This window comes from Colobus angolensis, unplaced genomic scaffold, assembly GCF_000951035.1.
Source record: "Colobus angolensis palliatus isolate OR3802 unplaced genomic scaffold, Cang.pa_1.0 Scaffold5, whole genome shotgun sequence".
NCBI classification, from domain to species: domain Eukaryota; kingdom Metazoa; phylum Chordata; class Mammalia; order Primates; family Cercopithecidae; genus Colobus; species Colobus angolensis.
The window spans coordinates 18185107-18194813 of record NW_012118487.1 but is presented as its reverse complement, the minus strand read 5'-3'; the positions used below and the strand labels follow the sequence as shown (position 1 = coordinate 18194813).

General features: G+C 37.9%; 1 protein-coding gene across 5 annotated transcripts in view; it reads right to left on the bottom strand.

The window, feature by feature from the left end:
- Window positions 1-9394, bottom strand: part of NEK1 (NIMA-related kinase 1) — a 204946-nt gene extending 195552 nt beyond the window's left edge. For 3 of the 5 annotated variants that reach the window (XM_011959631.1, XM_011959633.1, XM_011959637.1), the window contains exons 1-2: window positions 8992-9394; window positions 8790-8913 (exon numbers count right to left, since the gene is read on the bottom strand). The gene's annotated coding sequence lies outside the window, so the exon portion shown is untranslated. Of the gene's footprint in view, window positions 1-8789 lie in introns of all 5 variants that reach the window. The other 2 variants (XM_011959632.1, XM_011959634.1) reach the window with 1 other exon arrangement.
- Window positions 9395-9707: the final 313 nt, after the last annotated feature.

The window sequence follows — 9707 nt, the reverse complement described above, 5'->3', positions numbered from 1 at the left end:
TATACATATGTAACAAACCTGCACGTTATGCACATGTACCCTAGAACTTAAAGTATAATAAAAAAAAAAAAAGAATGAAAGCCTAATAATACACTATTTCTTGAAGCTGTTTAACTAATCCCCTTTTATTCAACATTCGTTTAAAATGTTTGCTATTATAGAACAATTTCAGATAGTTTTTGTACACATATTTTATTGTGTTTATTGTAAGGATTTCCTTAGGATAAATTCTGAATTCAAAGAATATGTCCATGTTAAAGTACAGCTTTCAAACATATTAAGTGTCTTAACAGAAATGTCTACTAATATACATTCAGCCAGTAATGCCTGCTACTAGGTACCCTTATTAACACTGGTTATTAGTATTTTTTGTATTCAGGGAGATGTTTACTGTAACGTCATTTATAATAACAAAACACTCATTATTATTTATTAACATCTTTGAGCAGCAATAACGGGTAGTAGTTAAAAAACACTAAAACTTTTAGAGTCAGAGAGCTTAGGTTTAAATCTTAGCTTTATCACTTATTTGTTATGTAAACTTATGTAAGTTACTTATCTTTATGTGCTCAGTTTGGTCATACATAAAATGTGAATAACCATAGTACATATGTACAGAACTGGTAGAATTAGTTAATTTAAGAATGTACTGAAAACAGCACTTGGCACATATGAGCACTGTGTCACTATTTGTTATTGTTGTTACTCCTTACATCTAATGGGGAAAATGGTATTTCATTTTTAATTTCTTTTGCTTACCAGTAAATTTGAAAAACTCTTCCACATTTATTGAACATTTTTTTCTTTTTCTTTTCTTTTCTTTTTTTTTTTTTTTAAAGACAGAGTCTTACTCTGTCACCCAGGCTAGAGTGCAGTGGCTTCATCTCGGCTCACTGTAACCTCTGCCTTCCAGGTTCCAGCGATTCCAGGATTACAGGTGTGTGCCACCACATCCAGCTAATTTTTGTATTTTTAGTAGAGACGGGGTTTCGCCATGTTGGCCAGGCTGGTCTTGAACTCCTGACCTGATCTGCCCACCTCGGCCTCCCAAAGTGATGGGATTAGAGGTGTGAGCCACAATGCCTGGCCACATTTATTGAACATTTCTATTTTCTTCTCTTTTGAACTATTTATCCATGTTCTTTAATCATTTTATATTGGGTTAGTCTTTAATTTGTAAAAACTCCTTATGTGATGAAGTTCTTATCTGTCATAAATGATTTTCCCTTATATCCTATTTGCCTTTAGTTAAAGATATTATTTTGATATAAACAAATGTATTCATCTTTTCTTTATATTTCTACTTTCAGTATCATACTTAGGCCCTTACCATACCAAAATAATCGATTAAGGTCATTAGTATCTTTAGGAATAGTAATTTCAAGAGAGTGGTAGTTTCAGGAGAAGCCAGAATACAATAAGCTAGGTAGTGGAAGCTGAAAAAAGTGTGAGAAAGAGTCATTTGTATGTGGTACAATAATGTGTACCACCTACTGGCAATATCACCCTTATTATAGACATACATGAATTTACTATGCTAATCTGAAGCTAATAAACATTTAATTCACCTAGCTTGCTCTTTTTCATTTCCATTCATAGCAGGCTTCCAATGTGTGATTCCTTTCTAGGAGAAAATAAGCTTGTCATGAAACTCTTTTTAAATTTCTGTGGCAGTTTACCATATTTCTCATTATAAATTTAAAAATCCCATGTTCTCATCTCATCCATCAATGTTAAATTTGCTTTTATTTTGCCTCTAAAAAATGATACAATCTCCTTAAATGACAAACATCATATTCTGTGCCTGCAAGACCAGACCACAGGTCAGAATTTAGCCTGTGGTAGCACTGATGAGACAACTATGCCTCATGAAATTTTGTCAGAAGGAGCCTTTCTCTACCTTAGAAAACAAGAATGCCTTTAGCAATTTTAAGAGAAACAAGAAAAAAACCACTATTATAGCATTTTGGCATCAGTGAGTTAAAGAATAGTTGTTCCAAATATATTTTCAAGTCCGAGTTGTGTTAACTGGCACAATATAATGGCTCTCTGGGCACCAGCCACAATTTAATGATTTCTCCAGAACATGAATGTTTAATATATTACATTACTCTGCTACTTAGAAAAAAAACCAAGATAAACTCATCTTAGTAATCTAAATTTCATAAATTAAATTAAATAATAGCCATATAATGAGATTATTTCACAACCACCATTATTCTGTGACTTTTTGCCAAGAGAAGGAAAACAAAATTAGTCAATTTGGCCATTCCTTAAAATTTAGTTGCCAATTCCTTTCTAGGGACCACACTAATAAGATGGAAGCTCCAAAAGTCCCTAGTGTTGCATTCTACTGCCAACAACATTACTGAACATTGTGGTTCTAACTCTATAAAGAAGACCTACTGACCCTGTTAGTGAAGAAAGATGACTCTAATTGCCATCAAATATGTCAAATGCAGACACTTTTCTGAACAAAAGACTTGTGGTAGATGACTTTCAGGAAAACAGACAAACTCTCCTTTTGTCAGTGTACATTAAAGGAAGTAAAAGGGAAAGCATGAAAAAATAGATTACTTTCAGCATCTTACAATATATTTAACTGAGCTACTTCCTAGTTGTGAGACTTCTCAACTGAATTATAATTCCATAAAATTTTTCATACCAAATGAAATAGAAGACAGTAACACATTGTACTATAGCCTTCCACAAAATCATAACTTATAACTGAAGGAACATATGAACCCTGTTGACTTCAGTATTGTAACAAACTCATATTAATGTTTGCCTCTTCTACCACTCAGTTTCCAACATCAAATTAAAACCACAATACCAACTTTACCCACTCTATAATGTTCTTAAGGTCTCTAATAATTACATCAATTCAATCTCTGTAATACATATCTGATCTTGAAGATAAGCAACAAGGAAAAAGTCAGAGATTTTTTTTGACATTTGAGCTTTCCAAAGAGTTATGTCATATAATAAAGCAATGAATTCAGAATCAAGAGACAAGACTAGGTACATAATCAAAAACTAACCATCTGCCTTTTTGTGGACTTCAGTTTCTTTATCTAGAAACACGAAAGATTTAAATGTAAGGCCATTTTACAGACCTTGTCAACTGGACTAGTCTATGACTCAAGGAGAAGAAAATTAAAAAGTCAGAAAATAGGAAATGTCAACACTGTTTAGAATTATACTCTTCACCACAAACAGTAAGAGTGATGCGGAAAGCCATTCCATCAAAAAATTAAAAGAAGTCTTACTAATTTCTTTAGCCTAATTCTTTAAAAAGTAAAAATAAATAAACCGCAATCTACAGTTAAGTATACTAGATTGACCACACATATCTACCTCTACTACTTCTCCGAACCTAATGAACATGACTTTAAAGGAATTACCAAAAAGGCAGAACAGAAGAGAAGGCAACAGCAATACAGTTCTGGAAACTGGCAAACACAAAAGAACACGCAGCAACTGACTTAGGAGGCTAGAGAAAAGCTGCACCTTAAGCCAGCAGTGGGAAATAATTCAGAAACAAGTCAATTCCTACCACAAACCAGCTCAATAACTGGAAGTACTGGGGCGTCTAAGAGTGAGGATAATATTAGGACTCAAACAGGATTAGTTAAGAGCTTGTGTAAAAAGTGTCAGACACTTAGTTGGCCTCCTCTGCCTCTCCCAGTCAGATAAGTACTCCTCTCCCATCTTGAAAGAAGACCACAGATCTCTAGATTGGGTATACCAGGCACAACTAAGAATGCAAATACTATCTATGATCTAGGAGATTAAGTGAAAGTCTACGTAATAAACAGTGAGACTCTCTTTCAACCAACATGGTGTCCTTAGTATCAGATCACCCCACCTTCAAAAACAATTTAAAACCTGAATAAAATATATAAAGAAACAGCAATGCATTGAGGGGCTATAATCACTGAAAGGTGGGAACATACTAGTGGTTCTACATTCATCTCATCCTTTTCCCTGAAGAGAGTCTCCAAACTGTGCTACAGTACAATGGAGCTCAAGTATAAAGCAGCAGTCTTGCTGAGGAGAGAAAGCAGTCAGAGTTCAGCGCTACCAAAATTCTGGAGAAGACGAAAAAGAATAGGAGTCCAAAAATCTACAGTAAGTTCTGCTCCTGTTTTTCTGTTCTTAAGCTGTGCATACATGGAGGAGGACTTTAAACAGTCTCATCCTAACAAAGCCTAAAAGCAACCATGGATAAAATCAAAGTTATTCATTAATATTTCATCAGACTGCCAAAACAAAACTAACAATTTTTACAAGATACATGTTTCAGAGCCTCTAAGACTTTTCATTCACAATGTCTAGTATCTCATCAAAAAATAATGATGCACATTTATTAAAAAAAAAACACATAGACTCGCAAATGACTTAAATATGAAATTATCAATAGAGGACCTGAAAGTAATCATGATTAATATGTCTAAGAAAATAAGATAAAAAGATGGATAAAACAGATTTTTTTAAAAGATGGAGAATTTCAACAAAGAATCAAAATTTATTTAATTTTTTATTTTTTATTTTTTTGAGGAGTCTCGCACTGTCGCCCAGGCTGGAGTGCAGTGGCGTGATCTCTGCTCACTGCAACCTCCACCTCCTGGGCTCACACCGTTCTCCTGCCTCAGCCTCCCGAGTAGCTGGGACTTCAGGTGCCCGCCACCACACCTGGCTAATTTTTTTGTATTTTTAGCAGAGACTGGGTTTCACTGTGTTAGCCAGGATGGTCACGATCTTCTGACCTCGTGATCCGCCCACCTCAGCCTCTCAAAGCGCTGGGATGACAGACGTGAGCCACCACGCCCAGCCTTAAAATTTATTTTTAAAAAGTGGACATTCTAAAGCCAAAATATAAAATAACTCAAATTAAGAACGCATTCATGGATTTATGGCAGACAGGACACAGCAGAAGGCAGGATTAGTAACCTATAAAATGAACCAACAGAAAATACTCAACAAAAAAACTGACAGAAAAATATTAAAAACCACCACCACCACACCGGGATGGCGGGGCGGTGGTGGAGAAAGAAATGTATAGGAAGACTCAATATCATAAAGATTTTCATTCCTAATCTCTATAGTTAATGCTGTCCTAATAAAAGCATAAGCTTTGGGGCTTTCCCATGTGGGGAAAAAAAAGTTCATTTATTTCCTCATTTTACACTAACCTGAATTCTAGATGCTAAAATACTGAAATGTAAGAAATGAAAGCATAATAGTAATAAAATAAAACATGGGAGAATGACTTCTCTCTTAGAGTGGGTAGCTTAAGCACAACACAAAATCAAAAACCTTTGAGGGATTAGTATGACTAGACCAATATTTTAGCTATTACAGAGATGTCACTTTTCTAACAAAAAGCTTGTACATATTTATATGACCAAAAAACACAACAATCCAACAGAAAAGTGGACAAAGAATATGAAGTTAAATGTTAACACCAAGAATGGATACAAATTATGTTAAAATGTGCCACAATACCAAATCTCCTGTAAAACGATATACAATTTTGGGTGGGCATGGTGGCTCATGCTTGTAATCCCAGCACTTTGGGAGGCTGAGGGAGGTGGATCTCCTGAGGTCAGGAGTTTGATGTCAGGCTGGCCAACATGGTGAGACCACCATCTCTGCCAAGAATACAAAAAGTTAGCTGGGCGTGATGGCGCGTGCCTGCAGTCCCAGCTACATGGGAGGCTGAGACAGGAGAATTGCTTGAATCTGGGAGGCAGAGGTTGCAGTGAGCTGAGATCAGGCCACTGCACTCCAGCCTGGGCAACAGAGCGAGACTCCCTCTCAAAAAAAAAAAAAAAAAAGAAGAAGAAGAAGAATTTTAAAGTACAAGGAGTAAGTTTTATGTTATGTATATTTAACCACTTTTTTTTTTTTTTAAAGTACAAGAGACAGCATGTTTCATCAATTAGAATGGCAAAATTCACAGTTGATTATTGTACCATACTGTGGGGGAATAGAAAGAAACAATATGGTGGGAGTATAAATTGGTACAAGCACTAAGGAAAATAATTTGGCAGTATCTACCAAAATTACAAGGGTACAGAAACTTTGATTCAGTGATTCAATTTCTAGGAATTTACTCTATAAATATTTCCAAATGTAGGAAAACAAAGTATACACAAAGTTATCCTCTGCAGCACTGTTTCTAACAGGGCAAAATGTAACCATCCACATACAGTCAACACAGCAACTTTTATACTAATATAATTTCTCAATACACTGTTAGATTTTTAGGGATCAGAATAATAAATATGGCATGCTATCATTTGTTTGGTAAAAGGCAATACGCAACCATATATTTATGCTTACAGTTACTCATATATGTGTATAAATATATATACATATATATAGACATATATATGTCTCTATATACACACACGCACCCCTGGCTTGCATAAGTAATAACTATGGAGAGATACACAATACACTAGTAATATTGCCTACAGAGAAGGTAACTGAGTAGTTGAGAAGATTTTTTAATCTTTTGTACTTTCTGAATTTTGAACCATACAAAGGTATTATCTATTCAAAACAATAAATATCAAAAACAATAATATCTGATAGAAATAGTAAGAATACTGGCTAAATCAATTTCTCCAGTTAAAATTCTTCAACAATTCCCCATCTCCAAACTCCTCACTTTTGACATTCAAAGTTTTTCTATGGCATCATACTTCTTTTCAAGTATATGAACTATGCCCCAGAAAAAAGTACCTCAGCCTCTAGTCAAATTAGACAGCTTTCCTCACATTTTACTATGAATTTCTTTTCTTTTCTTTTCTTTTCTTTTTTTTTTTGAGACACAGTCTTGCTCTGTTGCTGGGGCTGGAGTGCAATGGTGCCATCTCAGCCTCCCAGGTCCAAGTGATTCTCCTGCCTCAGCCTCCCAAGTAGCTGGGATTAGAGGAGTGTGACACCATACCCAGCTAATTTTTGTATTTTTAGTAGAGACTGGGTTTTGCCATATTGGTCAGGTTGGTCTCGCACTCGTAACCTCAAGTGATCCACCTGCCTCGGCCTCCCAAAATGCTGGGAGTACAAGTGTGAGCCACGGTGTCCGACCCAGAATTTCTTTTTTTGTTTTTGAGAGAAGCCTCGCTAAGTCACCCAGGCTAGAGTGCAGTGGCGCTATCTCGGCTCACTGCAACCCCTGCCTCCCGGGTTCAAGCAACTCTCCTGCCTTAGCCTCCCAAGTAGCTGGGATTACAGGCACGTGCCACCATGCAGGGCTAATTTTTTGTAGTTTTGGTAGATATGGGGTTTCACCAGGTTAGCCAGACTTGTCTCAAACTCCTGACCTCAAGTGATCCGCCCACTGTGCCCTCCCAAAGTGCTGAGATTACAGGCATGAGCCACACACCCAGCCACTAAGAATTTCTTTAAAGCCACAAATAAGCAATTTTTGACATAATAAAATTTTGTGAGCCACACATAAAAAATTTTAGAGTATATGAATGGAAAAGCTCAACTTCGATCAATCTGGAACACATACTTAGGTTAAGCATTAAGCCCTCATCAGGTGTTTCAGATTTTCTATAGACAGGCTGTCTTGAAGAGAAACATTGGTAAAGGCATGGCAACAGGTTTCCAGAAGTCTTTTGGAGCTGTCTGCAGCTACAAGCCATACATACGTACAGTTCTCCCTGAGCAATAAACACCATTTTGAATAGTGGGAGGGGGTCAATTTTTCTTCTCAGGGAAAGAAGCTCTTTATTTTCCTTTATTCGAAAAAGCAGAACGCAAAAATGGAATTTCTATTAGACTTTTCTCAAAATATTTTTTCTTCTCTGTAAGTCTACTCAGACAATATTCAACAGATATAGTAGTGGAAACTACCAACAGGCAAATAAAGAATTTACATTTGTGAAAAGGAGTCATGTTCATGACTTAGATTAGAAGGCAGGACATTAGACAGAGCAAAATTTACTTGGAATACAATGTCAATGTATTATTCACACGACCTCAAAAGAACTCCTGTGGTCAAGTTTGACAACCTTTATTAAATTCCTGACAGTGACTTTTACTGTGAAAAAACCTGTTTTCCCACAATATAGGCTCCTTACATTTCACCTAGAACAATGGCAAGTTTAAGTGAAACAGACCTGTAGAACCTCTAATACCAGACAAACCTAAACTAGAAACAAGGAGCTACTTCTCTCCAAATGTGGCTCCCCTCCATCAGCTCTACATTACTGCTGCATTTAAGAAAAGGTCATTAATTCAGATTGGATGCTACTTTTAATCCTTCATAAACATTTCTAATGAAACTTACCAAGGCAATAAAAAATATTTCTGCTTCTTAAAGCAGATCTTAAAGAACAAAAAATAGGCCTGCATAAAAAGTTATGCTAAACTCTTAAAGTAGTAGGACTATTAATGCCTTACATATGGAAATTGTCAAATCATGGAAACGGAAATCTAAAATTACAGGGTAACCAGCTAACTACTACTCATATTCGCTTCCTAACTGGACACAACATAAGCAATGTAAACGCTTGCTTACCCATACTAAGATTCCTATTATTTTAATCCCATTACCGCTCTAGTTTTTAAAAATACCGTAATGTCCAAGAATCGCTTTGGAATACAGAGTGTCTTAGAGAATTAACATTTAAATGAGATTAAGGTATTTTCCCTGCAAATACTTAAGGTATCTGTGTAATCTCAATATAAGCTGGTCTACGCACATCTCATTTCCAGGATGATTTTTACCATTTTGCATGTCATTGCTTCCCCCAAGTGGAACTCACCTCAGTGACACAGGACGTTAGTAGAAATAACGGTGATGACTAACAAGCGTCAGTCTAGGTGTGGCAGTCTTCCTATGGGGCTTAATAAAGCAGAGGTACCATCCCGCATTTTGAAAATGACATCCTGAAAGAGAAACCAAGTCTGTCTAACCAGCAGCAGCTCACAGTCTAGACTGAAAGGGGTCACTGAGACCCTCCACACCTGACACTCGCCTTCAGTTGACGCCACGGGTTTGACTCTGTCCTGCCTCGGGCGACGCCCTTAAGACAGGTCGACACTACCCCGACGCAACAAACAAACTGGTTTCTGAGCCCCGTGGAAACGGCGGGGTGCAGCAGGGGGAGTGCCTCCGTCACCGCCTCTCCAACTTCACAGAGGTCGTTGCTAGTGGCCACGTCGGGGTAGGGACGGGCGGCATTCGGGACTGGGAAGCTACCTGACTGCCACGTGCTCCTGCCTCGCAACAGCGGCTCTAGATTCCGAGTTATGGGGACAACTGCTCCAGACGCCAGGGTAAGGACTCCGCAACCTACAGTCCCAAAACCCTAGCGCGAATGCAGACGAAGGGGGAGCGGCCGGCGCGTCACCGGCGCTGGCGTGTGACGTCAGCGCGCGGAAGGCGGCACGCCCCGGAGGCGGCTGGGAAGAAGCAGCGAGGCTGGCCTAGAACCGTGGGGTCGGATAGGGTGCTGTGCGAAGGGACTGGCGGGGCGGGCTCTGCAGGCGGGAAGACAGAAAGGAGGAGACGTGAGAGATGAAAAGGATGGAGAGAGTGTAAAGCTGTTAAGAGTCATGCAGAGATGCGGGAGAGAACTCACTAGTGGAAACCAATTTGGAATATAAAGCATATAAAATGTTCCCACACCTACTACACCGAGAAAGGGACTTTTTTATTTTACTTGAAAGCGCACTACTTA